The sequence below is a fragment of the Cryptomeria japonica genome, chromosome 6 (assembly GCF_030272615.1).
Source record: "Cryptomeria japonica chromosome 6, Sugi_1.0, whole genome shotgun sequence".
In the NCBI taxonomy this organism is placed as follows: domain Eukaryota; kingdom Viridiplantae; phylum Streptophyta; class Pinopsida; order Cupressales; family Cupressaceae; genus Cryptomeria; species Cryptomeria japonica.
The window spans coordinates 127,642,088-127,663,792 of record NC_081410.1 but is presented as its reverse complement, the minus strand read 5'-3'; the positions used below and the strand labels follow the sequence as shown (position 1 = coordinate 127,663,792).

The following is a 21,705-nucleotide window of genomic DNA, read 5'->3' as shown; positions in this document are numbered from 1 at the left end:
CTTTACAAGCACTCCCTCTTGAATCAGTAGGTGAGGCAGAAAGGGTGAAGAGCTTGGTTCAACTTATAAGTTCTTGGATTGATAAATCCCACACGGTAGTCGTTGAATTTACAACAAGAATGATGAAGATTGTTCATCAAGCTATCCAGGTCCTTGAGATTATCCATAATCTAATGATAACTGTAGCTGCATTCACTCACACTAGAGATGTTATCATTCCTGTCTTACAAGTGATAAGACAAACACCAAGACGGATTCTGGCACAAGAAAAGATAATGGATGGAGGAACCCATAACCTCCTACAGTGGTCAGCTCTGCTCCAGATGAAAGAGGTCCTTTTTGAAGACATCAACACCAGATGCAGTCGAGTTGAAGGTATCATTCATCCAATTCAAGATAAGGTGTTTCAGGTTGTGTAGGAGAAAAAGTGACACTAAGCAAACATGCCCTAATCTCACTTTCAATCACACATTTGTGGAATACGAAAGAGCCTAGAGGTATCACACAATTGGCTACTTCTTTTTGTGAAAGAGAGAGCCACGGGCTACCTATTAGGATTTCTATTCCTTTGTTGTAATTGAAAGATAAAATGATGCAAGTTCAATCCCTAACCCCAAAGTGCAAGTATGAACTAATAACGAGATTGCAGAATTGAACTTAAACAATGGAAAACTGTAAACACAAGGACAAGACAAGAATGCAAATGCGTACCCGGAGTTAAAATTTGACTGAAAATGTTCGGGACGGGGGTGCGGGCGCCACTGTCCTGATTCTGACCCTGAAACTGCTCCTGAAACTGTTGTTTTGCACTTTGGAAAAGCTGTCAAAAATGCTGAAAATGCTGTCTGACAGAAGGACCAGGGCGCCCAGCGCCCCTGTCCTAGGGACCAGGGCGCCCAGCGCCCCTGTCCTGGCAGGACCAGGGCGCCCCACGCCCCTGTCCTGGTCTTTTGCTCTGAAACTTGGTGTGGAGTGTTGTCTCGGCTTGCTTTTCCCGGATCTGCAACTTGCGGCGTCGTCCGAATCCCGAAACCTGCACTTATATCTGAAAAGGGTATGGTGGGCGGCTATATAGGGTTTTGCCTTAGTCAAACCCCCGCTTCGGTGATTTCCACCTCCATGAATAGCCAAGTTGTATTGTAAAAGTAATGTGTGTGCAGACTTTGTGTGTGTGCAAGATCCTAAAATGCAAGTAAGCAAACTAGAGCAACCTAGAAAGTAAACCCTAATTGCTTGTAAATGATAATGTAAATGCTCCAAATCAAGATGCAAAGTGATCTAAAGCATGAATAAAAATGATATATTGAAGCTTATGCAAAGACATGAAAACAACATGAAATCATACCCAACCCCAAGGGAGGGGTACAAGCCAATCTTCAGTCGGTGATCCCTTATTGCTCTTCAATGCCTTTAAAGCCCTAAATGGATGAATGAAATTGATGAATGCTTAATGGATGGATGTTGAATGTTGTTGAAGTCTTCAAAGATCTGCTCTTTCGCTGCATAGAAGGTCCTTGAAAGCCAAAATTCCGGGTCCTTTCAAATGAAGAAAGAGAGCTCTTATATAGGAAACCCTAGATCGTATTTTCATCTTTTGGCCGACCTAGAGATTGAATTTCCCGCCAATTTCTTGGGGTTAAGCTTTATTTTATGATTGGATCGTGCTCCTAAAATTTCGGGAAAAATGTCCGGGACCATGTGCACTCCGGGCGCCATGGTCCTGACAACTTTTCACCAAACTTTCAGGGCCGTCGGATATGATGATTTTAGAGAGAATCCCGAAGTTACAGGTGATTTTGAGATGTTTTGACCCCCGAAACCAAGCCCCCAAGTTCAAAATAGGACCTAATTAGGGTTTTTGATTAAATGATGTATTGGAGGAATAAAATGAAAGGGGCACACTTTAATGAAAAGGGCCCAACTTTATGATATGGGAGATGATAAAATAGAACCTTAGACCTAATTAATTTAATTAATTAAGTGCTAAAGGGGAAATGTAATGCAAAATGCAAAATGCGTCAAGGCGGGTGCTAAACTAGGTGTGAAATTGTACCACCCTAGCAAATGCGTACAATTTACGACGCTACAGAGGTGTTGTGTACCATTCCTGACAGGCAAATCGAGATCGAGACAAATGTGGACATCCAAGAGTTGGAGGATAGAATCAAGGTCATCTTTTGCAAAGAGGAGAACATCATCACAGATAAGCAACGAGATCAGATGTACACTACTATGTTCCTGATTGAGAAGACCAAAGAACTTGAACCTAGATGGGAGACAACTCTTCTCACTGCTTTTGATCAAGTCCTTCACTTGGAAGAACGAATGAAGAATCTTCCTGAGATTCCCATTGCTGAGATTGAAGGAATTGTGTCCAAATTCATTGAATATGCTAAGAAAGAGCATAGGAAAGGGAACAACATTCTAGATGAAAAGTTGTTATAGGATGATGTGGTAGCTTAATTCCTATTGGTCTATGTCTCCTCGGTTTTTGTGCCAATTCTTTATTGGCTATGGATTGGTGATGTTTATCTAAATGGGGACTTTTTTGTAACAAACCCTAATTAGGGTTTAGGTGTCAAAATCTCAGCCGTTGATCTTCTTTTGATTTGGGCCATTCATTGTATTTTAGGATGCTATATATACCCTCACTCATTTCATTTCAAGGGTTACAGATAAAAAAGTTAGAGAAGAGAGAGAGCTTAGAGAGAAGAAAGTTAGAAAGTTATTGTTGTAGCAAGATTGAGTAGTGAAGAAAGAATTTTGAACAATTGTTGCCCATTTGGCTATGAGATCAATAAAATATTGAAGTTATGATGTTTTATTGCAATACTTGTGGCTATCTTCATGATTGTTTATTTTCTTGAATCATTCTCAGTTAAAGTAGCATTTAAGTTTTAAGTTTGAAAGACAAAATGTTGTGCTTGATCCTTGATAAGATTCATATTCCAAACCACTAGCTTCTTACTGATTGTAAGGACGCCTTGTGTGGTCAACTGGAAACCTTGAGATTGATTAAGAATTCAATCATTCTTGGAAATATTGATATGTATCTCTATGATAGTATCTATATCCTTGATGATTTGAAAAACTATTGAATCCCCTTAGAAGATTGCATCAATTCCAGTAGAGTTGTAATTTCTTGGCGAAACTGAAATTGGTAGAATCTTATCAAGTCTAGTCTTCATTGAGTCATTCTTAGGATCAGTTCAAGTATTCCTTCCTTGAAACCCTTACCTTTTGACATTTTTTGAAAATCTGTTAGTGTTAGGAAAATCCTGTTCCTGCATTTGGAAAGAGAGTAACACGGACAAGCTTTCTCTGAAAGTACGTAAGGCCCTTTGAAGAAATAGCATATACAACGACCACTGGTGCTTATCCACACGTAGAAATCCTACAACAAAGAACCTTGAAGTCATCTCGATTGATCCTTTTCGCGACATCTTCAACATTCGGAGACTTTAATCAAGAGAGGATAAGGTACCTTTTAGGTATTTTATTTTGTGTTTGGTTGTGTACAAAATACACATCAACACTTACCTGAAACGACTGGTAATGGCGTGCTAATCTGCTGGTCGTTTTCAGAATTTCCACAATAAATCAGACATGGCGGCACATATGGCAACACAACAAATCAAACATGGCAGCGCCTAACAGAGAAAATCAAAGGAAGATCAAGCCCAGCACCCAAAAAATCGCCCAGAAATCAGAAGGATCATGCTCAGCTTCTATAAAGCTAGCAGATCAGTCATGGCGGCTCTAAGACATCTAAGAAATGCAACCAAAAATGGCAGATTCGAACCCAAATCGAGCTCCAAACTGCAAATCATGGCGGCTCCTCCAAACCCTCTTGGCAGAGATTTCCAGCGGCAGAGCAAAAGTGAAATATCGAATGAGTGAAATGAAATATTTTAGGGTTATTCATACCCTATATCATATGCATCGATGACTTAGGCAATTTTTTTTTTTTTTTGCCTTTCATTCTCATTCTTTTCTTCTCCATCTATTTTCCCCGTGATTGCCTTAGGGGGTCGTTAAAATGAGAAGCTTTCCCCTTGTAATATTTATTGAGTGAGTTTTTAATGTCACTTAATAATTTATTTTAATATTACTATTTATCAAGTGATATTAATAACTCAATAAATATTATTTTTTATGAGGACATTAGAGCATAGGTCTATTAAATAAAATATCAATATATATTAATTAAAGCATTTAAATATTTTTCATTTAATTAAATAATTTATTTTATTTCATGTTTATATTTAAAATCAAAATACTAATAAATGACATAATAGAATGTTTGTAAAGTGATAATAAGTCACTTTATTAAATTGTTTTATTATTATTACATTTATTAGCATTTTTGCCTTTAAATATAAACATGAAATAAAACAAATATTTAATTAAATAATAAATTAAAAAAAATCGCTTTATGAGATACATATTTTCTTTTCTTTTGATAGGGTCAAAAAGGTATTTTTTGCATTAATGAAGGCTTGTAGGCATGTCAGGAGATATTTTGGGGCCATTTATGGTGCATTTAGGACCTTTTATGGCAGAGCATGGGGTGGCTTGACTTTTTGTTCAAGTCCTTTAAGTTTTACACTTGTTTTTAACCCTAAAAGTGGGCTTTTTGAGTAAAATTCGACCAAGTGGTTAGGGTTTGCTTGGTGGGATGCAGCTGTTGGAAGCAACATATATATTGCCTTCCTTCTTCATTGTAAGGGTTCTTCATTATTCTTATTTTGGTAGACTGTAATTTTAGAGTTTTTTCTACAGAAGTGGATAATTTTTGTAACAAATTTTCAGAATATACAGATTTGTAACACCTTTCAGCAGTACTAAGAGTTCATACCTTTCCTATTTCTTTCTGATATTGGGTGTCCCTAGTGTCAGTGCAGGTTTATTTTGTGGCATTCTTTGTCCTTGAAACTGTACTTTGATTTGGGTGTCTTATGTAGAAGTATAATTATTTGCAGGTTATGAGCTGTGTGAAATAGCAGTCTTGGGTTGTGAAAAAGAGTGTTTTCTCCTCCTAGGGTTGTAATTTTTAGCCGTGCAGGTTTATTTTGTGGCATTCTTTGTCCTTGAAGCTGTACTTTGATTTGGGTGTCTTATGTAGAAGTATAATTATTTGCAGGTTATGAGCTGTGTGAAATAGCAGTCCTGGGTTGTGAAAAAGAGTGTTTTCTCCTCCTAGGGTTGTAATTTTTAGCCTTCTCATGAATCACTGATGCAAGTGTTGTGATTTATTGGGTTGTGTAGGAGAGCTTTATTATTACTGTCATATTGTGTGTCACTCTTTCTTGCTTTTAAGTTTTTCAACATATCATCTGGTGCATTACCTTAGGGTTAAATTTTAATTTTGTATGTCCTCACTTTTTTCTCTGAAAAAATTGTTAGTTTAGGTGAAGTACTTGGAAAGAACCAGCTTACTCTGGAGGTCCACTTCAGTTTTAGGTCACCCATAACCTTGAAGTGTTCCCATGTTTCAATAGGCAGCTGAAGTTCACAACTTTAGTTAGGGTGCATGCCTTATTGGTAACAATTTCACTTTGTGCAACCAATGTCCAGTGCCAACCATTAATGTCATATGTAGCTCCGACTGCAATCATATTTCCATCTACTAATTCCTGTTTTGGAATTCCTTTCAATACTCTAAGGCATGGAACAATTCTGCCTTGAATGTCCTAGAGATCAACCCATGCTTTTGCTATATTTGCAATCCTGGAATGCAACGAAGAAGTTTGTCCATAGGCCAATGCTAATCCTTCCATAAATGTGGCTGTATCTTCTCTTACGCTCTCCATCCATTCCTTAGTTTCTTTGGCCGTTATCATTTCTTCCTCAGAATCTTTGACTGTCTCCTATGAAGAATTCAAAAGTGGAGGAGCTGCTGGATTGGTTTGGTTGAGTGGCTTGGTCAGGTGCTGAATGTACTCCTTTAGGCACTCAACTTCGTTTTTATATTCTCTTTTCTTTCCTACCTCCTTGTCTATTCTTGCCTTTATGGAAGTGACTGAATTGTCTAAGTCTTCCACCTCTTGACCCTTTGTAGTCGGTCCCAAGTCAAAGGTGGTAATTTCATACTCTTGATGGGTTATATCTTCTTTTGACTTGTTTACTTTTGGTATGACAATCTGAGCTGTTTGACAACCTGTCTCATCTCTCTGGATTGTAGAAAACTTTCGGGCAGACTTCTTTGCAACAACCTCTCGTAATCTAGCCAGGAAATCAGCCGTGTCATCTTCCTCTTCCTGAACTTCCACTGGTGCTTTTACTTTCAGTCTTTCTTTCAGCCAATCAGGAATCGTAGGCTGTTCAATGCCTTCCTCTTCCTGATGATTCTCTTCACATTGCATATTCTGGCCTCTTCGAAGAGCGGAAATCATTCCCTCCTGAAATTCATTGCCCAGAATATCAATTTCATTATCTGACTCTAGTATCTCTATGCCTGTAGGAGACGGGGGCTCTTCATCTTCCTGATGGATTGACTCTACATTTTCCCCATGGATCGGAGAAGGAATTTGCATCTTAGCCAATGATTTATCAATAGTCAATATATTATTTACATTCCCTGATGCGGTAGAACGAGATAATTCTTGCCTTTGCTTCTTCTGAGCAAGTCCTTCATTTATAACTGTCTTGTCTTGTGTCTTTGAAGAGCTTCCAACTTCTTTCTTCTTTTTCCTAGAGTTAGTACTTTTAGTTGGTCTGGTATTTTGAGATACTTTTGCATTCGAAGAACATGCTTCTATTTCACCCATTAGGTTATAGGTCAAGGTTAGATTCTTTCGTCTTTGCCCATGGACCTGCTAATCGACCCACCATTTGGAATACTTTACAACTAGCCGCATCAAGGTGGTCAAATTTGCATGCTCTAGTTCTGACTATTTCATAGGAGGAAGAGGTGCATTCTCGTTGAAGTGAGGTTGGGTGTATTCTCCATCACCTTCTAACTGATCAGGCACATGGAAAAGTTCACTTGTCCTTATCAAGCTTACTGGCAGTCTGGACCATAGTCTCTTCCTGATGTCAAACTCATTAGCAACATTTGCCCAAAAATCTTCCAAGTCTATTCTATGTCTGTACCTTTCCCCATTTACCGTCCCAATATTGTTGTGAGGGTCATAATCAGCTCTGGACCGATAAAGTGTGAATGGGTACCATTGCATCTCAAGCTTGGCACTCTCAGTTGCCTGTGCTGTTGGGCAAGACTCTAGTATATCTCTGATAAAAATGGGAATGGAATAGCTGTCTTTTGTTTTGCTCTTTGGAAGCCTTGATAAGTCTCCAGCTGTCTAAGGACCTCAAGCAGAACCATTCTGTAGGTAGGATAGATTGGAAGTCGGTAAGGACAACCAGTAAAACCTTGAATTCTTATGTATGTAAATCTAGGAAATTGCATAAACCGGGATCCATGCTTACTTATTAAACATTTGGCCTTTGGAGTTAGCCTCTGATGAGTTCCTCCCTGCAGTATTCTAGTGATATACATCAAGAATGCATCATTTACTTGCTTGAAGTGGGTCTTCTCACTAAGCTGTAGCTACAGGTAACAGTCATAGGACTTGAACTCATTCTCTCCGTCGCCTACTACTCCTCTGCAAATCAATCTTGCGTATTGTTGTGACGTATTCACACATCGCCCCATTGCAAATGGGGACCCCTACTTTTTTTTGCTTTCTAGGGTTTGCTTTCTAGGTTTTTTAGGGTTTTGTCTGTTAGCCTTTGCATTTTGAGTGTCGCCAGAGAGATCACTAAGATAGCAGGCTCTGTTTTAGCTAAAGGTGAGTCAGTGGATGCTCCGAGTTAGGGTTTCTTTGAAAGTCTTCCTTAGGGTCTAGTTCTGCTCTTGTTGCTAATTGTGTCTTGCTTGGTGAGTGAATATCCTCTTTGAAGGTTCGAGTTAGGTCAAGTTGGTGAGTGACGAAGTCTGGAATGTCATCCCGATCTTCAAATGCCTTGAAATTTGGCTAAGTCAGGAATGTCATCCTGATCCTGAATGTCATCATGAACTAAGTTTGGAAAATTGAAGAATCCTCCAAAAACTAGATTTTGCATCATAACCCCTGGAGAAACCACTCTCAAACATCCTGACAGTATATATGGAATATAACTTAAAGTATAAGAAATGTCACTTATACTTAAATGTTATATTCCATACATGAATCCTGACGGAGAGACCAAAATGTCAAATTTCGCTCCTGACCCTTCCAAAGGGTCCAAAGCGAATTTCTATTTCGCTCCTGACCCTTCCAAAGGATCCAGAGCAAAATTCTCCACATTCTACTTTGATCCAAACTTAGAACTAACTCATTCCCAGGCATTATTGAGGGCAAAACACTTATTTGGAGTGAAAAAATGTGAGAGATGAAGTCAAGATTTGAGTCTAAAAGAAATTTCGCTCCTGACCCTTCCAAAGGGTCCAGAGCGAAATTCTTAGAAGACACCCACTTCTTCCTTGAATAGACCAGGATCTAGTTTCTAAGGCATATTGAGAAGGTTTTGACATGTTCTGCCTTAGGAAGTGAATGGAAGCATCAAAATGTGAAGATTTTGTCCAAGATCAAGAATTCTTACAAACACCTATTTTTCCCCTTAGAGGAGGTCAAGTCCTTGGTGTTTATGGCATGGATGGAAGTAAGGTAACATGTCTTTGCCTTTTGAGGTGGTTTGGAGTTGGAGAAATGAAGAATTAAGCGTAGAACATGATTTTCGCTCCTGACCCTTCCTAAGGGTCCAGAGCGAAATTCACTTTTTCTCTATTTTTGCTCTTTGATATGGCCAAGTTTTGGAGTTTTGAGGCATAGTTGAGGAGACTTGGATGCATATTTACCTTGGAGAGGAGGTTTGAGGTGATGAAATGATGGAAATCCTCCATTTGACCTTATCTTTTGCCTTAGGCCCTAGAGTGACCTTGTCTGGAGCTATTTTGATAGCGAATTGCCTTGATTAGGATGAAAGGAAGTTGAATTGATTGCGTTTGAGGAAGAATTGGATGAATGAAGTGCAAGATCAACTTGGAAAGAGGATTTCGCTCTTGACCCTTCCAAAGGGTCCAGAGCGAAAATCCTTATAGCTCTTATTTTCTTCTTTGTTTTGGCTAGGCATTGGCATGTTGGAGGGTGAATTGGTATGTTCTTGCCTTGAGAGGTAGTTGGACGTTTTGAAAGATGAAGATTTTGCCTAAATCATGAATTTCGCTCCTGACCCTTCCAAAGGGTCCAGAGCGAAATTCTTTATTAACCTCATTTGCTTCCATGCTTGGGCTTCAAACCTTGTTCCTTGGGTGAAGAGTGATGGAATTTTACCTTGCAAATAAGATTGGGATTGAAAAGATGAAGAGTCAAGTCTAGAATGAGAAATTCGCTCCTGACCCTTCCAAAGGGTCCAGAGCAAAATTTCACAAAACCACTCTTTTCCCTTAATTTTATGCCAAGTCTAGGGCGGTTCAAGATGAATTAGGATTGGAAGTGTCCTTAGGTGTGACTTTGACTTGCTAGTGATTATCAAATTTGAAGGAATTGAGCCAAATCATGAATTTCGCTCCTGACCCTTCCAAAGGGTCTAGAGTGAAATTCCTAAAATCACCTATTTCCCCTTCAAAGCAAGTCAAATCCTTGGTTTTTATGGCTTGGATGGGTGTGAAGTGGCATGACCTTGCCTTTGAAGGTGGATGGAAGTGTGAGGAATGAAAGGATAAGCTCAAAATATGAATTTCGCTCCTGACCCTTCCAAAGGGTCCAGAGCGAAATTCCTTAAAACTACCTTTTCCTTTCATTTTTATGCCAAGCTAAGCCTAGACCAAGGTGGGAGAAGTTGGGAGATGCCTCTAGGATTGCTCTTGAATGGATTGTCGCCTCTAGAAATGAAGATTTTAAGCTTGGACAAGGATTTCGCTCTTGACTGTTCCAAAGGGCCCAGGGCGAAATCCTAAATAGGTCCTGTACCTGGCCATGGTTTTTGGCGAAATTCTCCTTATTAGCCATTTTTGAGGCCAAGTAAGTGTTGTCAAGTTGAGAGAAGGATTCAAATGGAGAATCAAGTAATAACAAATGGAAGAAATGGATTTGAGTGAGGGAAAACAAGCAAAGAGAGAAATTCGCTCCTGACCCTTCCAAAGGGTCCAGAGCGAAATTCTCCAAATCAACCATTTTCTCCTTGAGTGAAGCCAAAACATTGATTCCTATGGCATGGTTGAAGGTGGAGTGAGGTGTTCTTGCCTTGTTAGGTGAATTGAAGTGAAGGAAGTCAAGAAGTAAGTCTAAAGCTTGAATTTCGCTCTTGACCCTTCCAAAGGGTCCAGAGCGAAATTCTTAATTTCACCTAACTTGCCCATAACCAAGGTGAGGACATGGATCCCTAGGCTTTGGAGAAGAGAAAACTAAGCATATGCTTGCCTTGGGAAGGATCTCAAGTGAACTTCATATTGATAACTCTTGTTGATGTTTTAAGGTAGAAAATGCTATGTTGAATGATTTTATTATGTGTCCTTAATCATCCTTGGTTTATTTTGCAGATAGAAGAAGACCAGGCCAGGGCATGGACGACCACTTCTAGTCCATCATCATCAAGGACGTTCCATAGGCAAAAGGGGGAAGACTCAAGGTGCTTTGAGGCATTGGATGACTAGGAGTGTTGAAGGAGTTCAAGTTAGCCTCAAGACCTCATTCTACCACAAGATAACCAAGAAAGGCTTTGCCAACACTTCAAGGCGAGGTGTACTTCCGAAGAAGGACGACTTGACAGTCAGGAAACCTCATCAGACACATGGGAGTCAAAGAAAGACACACCGTTCATCAAGCACATTAAAGACAGAGGAAGATCAACCAAGGTCGATGCAAGGGTACGTTGAAGAAGTAGATAGTTTCAGAAGAGTTAATCAAAGTTAACTTTTCAGCATCATCAAATTGAATATTAGAAGAGGAACGAGCAAGTACTAGACAAGATGGCATCCCAATCATCATTCCTCCAGTCGGATTGGTCCACCTCAGTAGGACCAGATTCAATGTATCTAATCTATCAGAGGCGGCACAAACTTCGATGTACTTACCCATGCTTCCTATTGGTCCTCACTCTTGGAATGTAATTTTCTTATTGGCTAGAGGAAGTTTATTGTAACAAACCCTAATTAGGGTTTCTATCTTGTAACCCTAGCCATTGATTCTAAATCAATCAGAGCCATCAATCTGTAAAGGGTTCTCTATATAAAGCCCTGGCTCCTCATTTGTAAAGGTTAATAGTTGGTTAATAGATAATAGTCAAAGATTGATTAATAAAGAATAGCAAATAGAATAGCAATTAGAGTAGATTAGGAAGAGAAGGCAAGAAATTGTTGCCTTGATTGTAAATGAACCCTCTTTTCATTGAAGATATGGTGAAATGTGTTGTTTCTTTGCAATATGCATGGTCTCTTGTTGAATCTTCATTGTAGATGATAAATGATTAGATTGAATGAAAGAAGTTATTGAATGCACTCGCATGGAATCCACCTAGTCCAAACCACTAGCCTTTTGCTGACTGTAAGAGTGCCTTGCGTGGTCAACTGGCATAGAACGAGCTTAATCCCGAGTCATAATACCTCTGTTGTTCACGCATTATCTTGAATGGTGATCAGTATCTGATGGTGTACTATTTGGACATATTTGAAACATCCCTTAGAAGATTGCACTGAGTTGGTGTTGAATTGTTTAACCTGATGGTGAGACCCAACCCAGTAGGACTCCACCTAGTCATTCATCCATCTTTTCGCATTCTAGGTCTTACCGAACCTTGTATCTTTTGCCATTTCTTTATCTTCCAGATAGTCAATAGGACTTGTGATTCCAACAAATTAGACGTTCAGATCATCGAATGTAAGTCCCCTTGTGATTCCAGCAAAATCACATCGTACTGCAAGAAGCTTATCCACACGTAGAGACCCTACATACAAGAACCTTGGAGTTGCCTCGATTGATCCTTCGGCGAGATCTTCAGCAGTTGGGAAACTTTGTTCAAGAGAGGATAAGGTACCTTTAGGTATTTTATTCTGTGTTTGCATGTGCATAAAAACACATCAACTCGTATCTATAATTTTTGGCTAACAGGTAGACAATGTAGGAACTCATATAAAATGATTTTGTCCTTTCCAAGTTCTTCAGCTGTTCATGAAGATTATCACTGATTATTCTTGACCAATTGAACATCTTAACGCCTGAGGTGATCTCATCAATGAAGTAGTACATCCATGTTTCAAATGGTGCACCCTGAGGGCTGCCCATTACTCTGTTCAACAGTAAGATGATGTCACGATATTGTTTGAAGTATGGGTGCAACAAACTCTTTGGTACATTTTTGAGGGAAACCCTGGGCTTTTCTAACCATGACCTGTTGATATTTGTTGCACATAGGTCTAGCTAGTTATCATAGAGTTTTTGGGTGTCTTCTTTGGTTTTGTATGAGGTTCTGTTGTAGTTTGGTATCCCAAACGCTTCCTGAATGGCCAACTCTCCAAGATGAGCTAAAACTCTTCCATCAGGTGCAATTATCTCTCTTTCTTGTGCGTTGTAATGAATAGCACATTTGACCATCAGTTTTGCACACTCCATGGCTGGTGGAAATCTGGTTGCTTGGACGATGCCATTTCTCATCATCCGGTGGGCAATAGGTGTTGGCAGGTATCCATCATGCCCGTGCATTCTTCTTCTGAATTCTTTCAAATCAACGTGCCCGAGGTTGGTGTCTGTGACATTCTTCCACTTGGGAGTGATCCATGACTCTGGCTGCAACCCTTTACTGGCAAACTTCATCTGAGCTTTCCTAGGAGGTACTCCTTTGGTGGTCATTAACCTGCAATACACATGAAAATTTAACATTATTTCTTGTTTAAAGTTATAACTCTGATTTTGGATATTTTTACTTAGAAAACTTCACTTTCAGCTTGTCAAAAAGCTAAATTCTTGTGAAAAAGAAGACTGAAAGTGAAGAATTTGAGCAAGTACTTAGTAAATTTCATGAAATGAGTGGTTTAGATAGAAGAGATCAGTCAAGAATATGAATTTCTTGAACCTCTAGGATTTTCTTTGACTGATTTTGATGAAAACTTATCTTAAATTCTGAAAATTCTGTCATAAACTCAGAAAAAGCACCTTGTCTCTTCCTTCCAACACTTAGAAAATTTTACTTCTTCAAAAATTTTCTTCAAAATTCAATCTTCCAAAGAGAGAGAGAAAACTTCTTCCAAAATCGAACTCCAATCTTCAAACCTGATAATTAATTTGAAAGTGACTGGTTGAATAGATATAGAGTTAGGAATTTTAATTCTAGAAGCTCCATTTTTTTTTTCTTTTTTTTGTACTTTACATTCATCGAACTTGGTCTTTGTTTTAACTTTTCCTTTAAAATGGAAAGTTTTATTTTTTATCCTTAGCCAAAAAAAAGGAGGAATATTCTAGATTCTTCCCTCAAATTCCACAAGTTTTCCATGTGTTGAATTTTCGAAAATCTTTTCCAAGTGTTAGAAAAATATAAATTTTTTCTATGTGTCAAGCTTTATTTTCAACCTGTTCAATCAATTGACCCTTCAATGGTTAATTTCATGTGCTTATTTGTTGAAATTATTATTCCTCTAGCCATTTTTCTTTCTTAGTCAAGGCAAGTTGGTCATCTTCATGTCTAATCTTCAAATTATGGGCGAAATTATGGACGTCTCATCTTGCTTAGCTATCTTCACATATTCCATTAATGCCTAGGCGAACTTTGAAGGTCGATGTGCTATCTTTCTTGGCAAAATTTATCATCTTTATGTCTAAGCCGAATGCCATAAGCGAACTTGGCTAGTGTCTAGATTAGCAAACTTTGTTTTCTTTTTATCATGCCAAAACCCTCTTGAGCGGACTTCACCATGCTTTGGATGTCCAAACCTTACTTCCTAGGCGGACTTGTTATCATGTTTGGCTGTCTTTCACATGCCATGATTGGACTTGAAGTTCTTTTGGACTTGCTAGGGAGAGGGCAAACTTTGAATAGTCTTGGACATCACTTTCTAGCTGCTGACTTAACCTTTTCATTATGCTAACTGCAGGTTGGAGTTTACTTAACCTTTGCCATCCTTCTTAACTGCAGATAGGAGTTTGATTCACCTCTGACATGTCCTCCCTTAGGCAAGTCGGACTTGCTTAGTGTTTTGGCATTGGAATCATATTGCATGTCTTTCACATGCCATGATTGGACTTGAAGTTCTTTTGGACTTGCTAGGGGGAGGGCAGACTTTGAATAGTCTTGGACATCGCTTTCTAGCTGCTGACTTAACCTTTTCATTATGCTAACTGCAGGTTGGAGTTTACTTAACCTTTGCCATCCTTCTTAACTGCAGATAGGAGTTTGACTCGCCTTTGACATGTCCTCCCTTAGGCAAGTCAGACTTGCTTAGTGTTTTGGCATTGGAATCATATTGCATGTTCACTTGCTTCTATGTTTTATGATACATTTCATACAACAATGAACATGATCCCTTAACTGCGCTGATTCTAACTTCTCCTAGACACCTCCAACTTCTCCTTTAAGTGATCCTGAAAATGGTTTGTACACCTATTTATCTCCTTGGGCGGACTTTGGGTTTACTCAGCCATCTTCCAAACCTGGTGCTTTTGCCATGCTTTTCTTCTTTGTCTTGCTTTTATCCTCTATCTCCTTGGGCAGAGTTTGCATCATTTTGGAGATTGCTTTCTACCTTTAAAGCGGACTTCACTTCATCCTAGGCAAGGCGGACTTCACTAATTTGTGCCATGCACTTGGGTAGGGCGGAGTTGGAGAGCTTTATGCCAAGGCCAACTTGGGCTTTGTCTTGCCATGGGCGGACTTTAACTTTGTTTGGCCATGCCTTTCATGCCTTCCAACTTGGGTGGTCTTCAAGGCTAACAAGCCAAGGTGGACTTCATATTGATTGTGCTATGTTTACTCTTGGTTGAGCTGACTTAAGGCTTGTTTGGAAAATCTTCCATATGCTGATCATACCTTCCACTATGCCTAGGTGGACTTTGAGGATCTTTGGACATTAAATTTCACGTGCTTGGTAGACTTGGGATGGTGATTGGCCATATCCAAACTTCTTGGGCAGAGTTCATAGTCCTTTAGACAATCATGCTTGGGTGGACTTTAACCTCCATTGGCTTGGGCGAACTTAGATATTTCTTGGCCATTCTTATGGCAGAGTTCATAGTCAATTGGACATGCGTGTATGCAATCAGCCATGGCGGACTTGGGGGGTTCATAAGACAATATTGCATCCTTGGACATGGCGGACTTTGAAGACTCATAAGCCATGCTTTCTTTTTGACCTTATGCCATTTTCCTTTCTTTCAAACCATCTTCATTTGAATTGCCATGTTTTGATCTTCTGGAACAAAAACCCTAGGTTAGGGTTTTTACCCTGCTTTTGACACTTGGAGATGTAATTTTTCGATTCTGACAACATGGGCACTGATGACATGACCTGAGGAACCGAACCCTAATCCTACTTTCAAAAAAGCAAAAAACAAGCCACAAAAGCTGCTTCTCGGATTGGTCGCAAAGTGCCAAAAAAAAAGCAAAATTTCTAAAAATAGAAAGTTGTCAGAAATGACCCAAAGCAACTGCGATCCTCATCCTTTAGACCTTCTGAGCACTTTGACAATGTCCTGATAGCGTTTTGAGCACAAATTCTCTACTTGGCTTGGGGTGACCTTTCAAAAACCCTAACCTTAAATTCTCAATGAAAAGACTTATGAAATTGCAATGCTAAGACCAAAAAACCCTAAAAAGCAAACCATTGGGGGTCCCCATTTGTAATGAGGCAATGTGTGAAATAGGTCACAATAGACTCCATCTTGGGGGCGCTGCCCCCTAACCCTCGTCGAAAAATTAGGGGAACACTGCATTGATAGAAGTAGGGAAAATTTAACCCCCAAGTTTGATTAGACTCCATATAACAACAATGCTGGTCTCACAATTAATGTATTTTTTAAAATGTCAACAAAGCACAAATGCTTTGCAAGGTGAGAAAGTTAGTTGCAAATTGTGTTACATTTGCTTGCACATGTTCTTTCCCTTTGGTATGATTTTTCATTAAGTTGAAAACCCAAGGGGTATTGTAGATGTATTTGGTGATGTTCTTGGTTGCTTTCACCATTGGTCTCACCCAATCAATTTTGCCAATGTCTTCTAATAGAAGGTCAAGACAATGGACAACTCAAGGGTCCAAATATGTGTTTGGTGGTTCTTTAGAAGTAGTTTTCTTTCTGTCACATTTATTGTTAAATTATCAATTATAATCTACGTTAGATTTTCAATGCCCATTTTCAACACAATCGTCTTTAGTATTGTTCTCAAATTCTTTACATTCTTTACCTTATTTGAGGTGTTTATGTACTTAAAATAACCTTTTCATCATCTGAAGCTATTGGAAAGTTGATGAAGGTGTAGTTCCTTTCATCTATTGATGCACTTGAAAGTATGATGCATCCATGGTTGTGCTGTTGCCTCCTTTGCCCTTAAATAATTATTTATTTATATGTGACTACTTTCTTGAGCAGTGATTCACTTATGTCAAGTGGAGTGGGCAATTTGTACCATTTTTTGGAACTAGCAATGGCCTAACCAAATTCTCCCAATAAGAGCTCTTCACCATGTTGAAAGGAAAGTTGTTTTTGAATAAAAAATTAGCACAACCCCTGTTGACATTCTCATGGTTGTCCTTGTTACACATACCTTCGGCTTCAAGCAAAGGTTGTGATTCAAGTTTTTTTTGGGGAACAAAAAAGCTATGCAATTGGGCTTTGCTTGAGCTAGATGAAGTGGATGTGCCACCAATCCATGGATTACACCCAAAGTCCACAATCTTTGTCATATCCACCTTGCTTTAGTACGCCATGTTGGGATTCATGAGTGCTGATATGTCTGCATTTGTCATCATCTTCACCAATTTCTTTGGTCTATCAATGCAAGAGTCACTTTTATCTCCCATTCTACCTCTAGCTTGGCATTGGGACATAGTTTGACATCACAATTCACAACCAACAATACATGCGAGGTGGTACTTAAGACGATACCTCCACTCATCTTCATCCTGCAGTAACTACAAGTTCAGTCTTGGTTTACCATGCTTTTCTCCATTGGGTCAGCTATCATTTGTCGATGCTATTGGATGCTTAGTGCAAATTTGACATTAATAAAACCAGAAAAATAAATTTTCAATGTAATTTTTTGATACATAAAATGCTAAAATTGAAAAAACATGCTTTAAAGTTTAAACCCCAAACAACAACATTAAATCAGATGCATTTTAAACATTAAATGGATGGCAATAGAAATCAAAGCAAACCAATGTTTTCTCAAACCATAAATTAATAAATCCTACACTATTTAAAACAAACGTTTTTTGTTTAAAAAAAAATCCTACACTATTTAAAACAAACGTTTTTTGTTTTAAAAAATAAATCCTACACTATTTAAAACAAACGTTTTTTGTTTTAAAAAATAAATCCTACACTATTTAAAACAAACGTTGAACATTAATTGAATATTGTTACGAATTGAAGCACAATAATATATGTTGTCATACCCATTGATATACTCCAATGGTTTTAAAATCAACTTTTTAATTTAAAAATAAAATAAAATTAGTATTAAATGACATGAAAACAGAATTGAATGGTTTGCAAACAAGCTTAAACATGTAAATGTATCATTTATGAATGAAATAACATTCTAGAAATGTTTATAATTTTTAAAAATTTAAAACTCAATAAATTGCAGAACTTTGCTCTTTGAATTACCTTCAAGGTTGTTTGATTGTTCAAACAAGGTTGCAAATGCAGAGTGAGAAATCTGCAAGGGTTAGATGGATTTAAAAAGGTCAAATTTGCATGTTTTTAGTGTGTTTTTGGCGCATCCACCTTCTGATATTGTCTTTGTAATGTTTGGTGAGTTAATGTGGCACACTTGTTGAGTATTTGTGGCAAGTCGACATTCCTTTTTGGCAAATGAGTGAGTTTCTCGTCAGAGATTTTGATTTGAGTGCTCTGATTTTATAATGTATGGTAGAAATAATTAGATATATTTGTCTTGTAGCAGACATTAAACCTCATGAATATTTTGGATTATCCAGAGGCCTAAAAGGCATCAAGATAAATTTTTTTTTTTAATATGCAATAGCAGAGAAAAAGGTAAAGCGAAATAGAAAAGAGTTTATGCAGGTATTTAGTAAATTGTGTCTGCAAATCTGGTCTGTTGTTCTATGTAGAAAGTGTTTTGATCAAATTATTGATGTTGCTAGGCATTTGAGACACCAAATTGACATTCTTCATGTCATAAATGTAGGATGGCTTCCTCTAGAAACTCAACTGTTACTCTGAAGAGTACAGAGCTTTGTTTACCAAATCGAATACTTATTTCTATCTGAGGCATGGTCAGCTAGTTTCATAGAGATCAAATTGGCTGGTTTCCGTTCATTAAAACTTGTGAATATGTTTACAAGAAAGTCAAAATGCAACATCGTTGACTCTTTTGGTGACTGAAACCAAGAGAACCCATTGGGATCATCTGTACGAGCAACTATCAGTGTGATAAATGACTGCATGAAGGCCAAGATTCAACAGCGCTTACACAAAATTCTAATTGTCAGCGAGACTCTTTGGAAACTGGTGGGTAGAGTCATACCTCTATACAGTCATTTCAGAAGGGTTATTTTAACATTTTTTGTTTTTGGATAAATCTTAATATTATAAACATTCATCTTTTTTATACAATATCTACACAGATTGTAGAGGTAAGAAAGTTGATTCTGTTTTTGTGGTTACAGATTTATTTTTCAAGATAAATTCTCCCCAGTAATCTTTTGGTTCATTTTCTTGGAGAATGACAATCAGGTTGGTTTCTCAGAACTTGCAGTCATGGATTTTTCTCAAGGTCGATTACATTTCCAGATAAGGTTAAATTTGTTTATAAGTTCTTTTCAAGTCTGGCTTTTCTAAACATTCTTTTTTATTTCTCCTTGAATACCAAGATACAAGATAACTGGTATTTATATATGTGTTAAAGTTAGATCTCTTGAATGTTTTGTGACAAACAATCATGGGATGAATGCCCATAACTCTTCAGTAGATATTCATGTATTGCATGGTTCTTTTTTTCAGGCAATCAGGCATAAGAATGTGCTTTATATTTCTTGTGTAGGTACTAAAAGTTCCAAGGAATAGTTAAAGGCATTTGCTTAATCTCTATGATGCTGTTATGATTGTGCCCCTCTGTATTTTTAAGCACAGCTGTGCTTCTGATGTTTATTGTTTTCTTGAGTAGTTAAAGGCTCAAGCAATGGACACTATTCCATCTGTATCACTTTGAACTCTCTGAATAAATGCAAACATTAGAACCAAGGAATAACAAAGGCATATGCTCAATCACTGTGATGCTGTCTATGGTTGTGCCCAATGCATGCACTTCCAATCGTTATTGTTTTCTTGAGTAGTTCAAGCGAAGGAACACCATTCCATCTGTACCACTGTGAATTATCTGTAAATACAAACATTCACACAATTATTCTTTGCATTGTGTGCATAACTGCATATGCTATAGATGCCAACATGGTATTAGTAGTTAGGAGTTTGGAGATTCATTGTCTGGAAGCAGCAATTGAGTGCATCTGTTATCTTCTATGAATTATAGGACTCTCTCAATAATCATGTTTATTGTTGTGCAGACTTTCTGGTAAATCAGCTTCTATTATTAAATAATGCATCTGATTGACTATGCTTTTCACTCTTAGTGCATGGTATATTTATATAACTTTCACCATTTGCCCATTTACACCAAATGCAGTCGTTTGTGAGGCAGATCATTCATTTTGCTCTATATAAGCCCTTATTTGATAAGGAAATGACCATTTATATATGATTTGACAACTCATGAATATGAAATATTCATTCCTTCATAATTAAGTTGGACAAGATGTTCTTTGTTCACAAATGTCAAGTTGAAAAATTAATTGCATTTGATGTGATAACTACTTGTGCGAACCACAACAATTTATCACTTCATCACGGCCTGTTAACCTTGACAAAATTGCTGCAAATAAAATATTATAGACATAAGCTGTATATCAGTTGGATCTGTGCCAATCAATATCATCAAATGAGTTGGTTAGAAAATGGTACATCTTGTTTATTTGCTGTTATGTTTTCTTTTACACATTGCTTTTAAAACTGTCGGAACAAAAATTGAAGTGTCAACCCTGTTGCTTTTTTTTGTTGAAATTTTATATTGGGCTGTGTTATGCATTAGTATTTTTCTTAGCTTACATATGCATCCAAGAGAGCGACCCATTCACAAATATATATATATATATATATATATATATATATATATATATATATATATATATATATCAATTGGGGCCCGCAGCCCATTGAAATTATATAAATGATATATGTGTGAGAATTATATTTTGGTCATATTTTGGTAAGAATGATTACCCCTTGAAAAACATTAGGCTGCCATACTTGTCACTTGGTACCCGAGATAAGTCCCTTTTACAAGGTCTATTCTTGACCATTGTCTTATTAGACCCTTTGCCATCCTTTGCGTTATCTCCCACTTGCTTCACTTTGCATTAGTTGTGGAAACCCTAGCAACATCTCTTCAACACAACATTCAAATGATTTCTTTTTCTTTTTCTAATGTATAAATCATACAATATTATAGTTAATTTGAATGTCTTTGTACATGAATGACATAGTACAAGTCACCTCATTGTGTGTCTTTTGGTAGTTGAGGCAAGTGTCCTTATGTTTTGACATGCCCGTCCTTATGTTTTGACATGCCTTAAAGAAGTAGTCTTCCACTAGGTGCTATGTTACTTTCGCTTCTTCATAATAGATCAAAATCATTATGGACTTTAGAGTCATGACTTGGAGGATGGTGATTTTTTAGATATGAGAGTATTTTAATGCCAATACTAAGGAATTTTTGCTCCTAATGTTATTGTAATTGATCTTGTGAGTTCTCACAATTATAAAATCATGATTAAATCAACCCCTAAACAAGTCCAGGCACATGCACAAAATAATATTGTTTTGAATAGTGTTTTCTTATTATTTGGAAGTTTTGGCCCCAAAAATGAAGAGGAATAATTTGTATTGGGTCTAGGAGAAAATCTCATCCTCCAAGGAAAACACTTAAGCAAGAATAAGACAAAGAAATCAACCATAGAACTTGGTTTTATGAAATCACTAGTTTTGTAGAGGGGTACTTCCATAGCCAAAATGGTCGGCTTTATTCGAACAAAAACATGAAAGTGACCCTATTTCTTCAAATTCTTTGTAGAAGGTTTTTGTACATACTTGAGGAGTCTTACAATACTTCATAAGTAGTTGGAAGCTCAAAGTAAATGAGAGAATGAGAATTAAGGGATTGTATCTCTTAGAAGTGGAAATTTAAAGTATTCATAACCTTGACAAAGGTTGTGTTGTGACCATTTCACACATCACTCCATTGCGAATGGGGACCCCCTTTTTGCTAATAATTTTAGGTCTCAAGTAGTTTGGTATTAGTCTAATCTCTCTTTTGGTTGTAATGTCCCCTATTTATAGGCTATCAATTCCCAAAGCGAAACATACATTACTACCTACCATGTTACAATAATTATGAATTAATGACTAGGGTTGTCCATAGTATAGTTAGGCATTG

At 37.6% G+C, this 21,705-nt stretch overlaps 1 protein-coding gene across 5 annotated transcripts in view; it reads left to right on the top strand.

The window, feature by feature from the left end:
* The window catches only part of LOC131040448 (pentatricopeptide repeat-containing protein At3g09060), a 64,069-nt gene extending 44,318 nt beyond the window's left edge, over positions 1-19,751 (top strand). Inside the window, exons 2-4 of one of the 5 annotated variants that reach the window (XM_057973374.2) lie at positions 18,343-18,665; positions 18,824-18,890; positions 19,198-19,751. The gene's annotated coding sequence lies outside the window, so the exon portion shown is untranslated. The other 4 variants (XM_057973376.2, XM_057973377.2, XM_059207224.1 and 1 more) reach the window with 4 other exon arrangements.
* Positions 19,752-21,705: the final 1,954 nt, after the last annotated feature.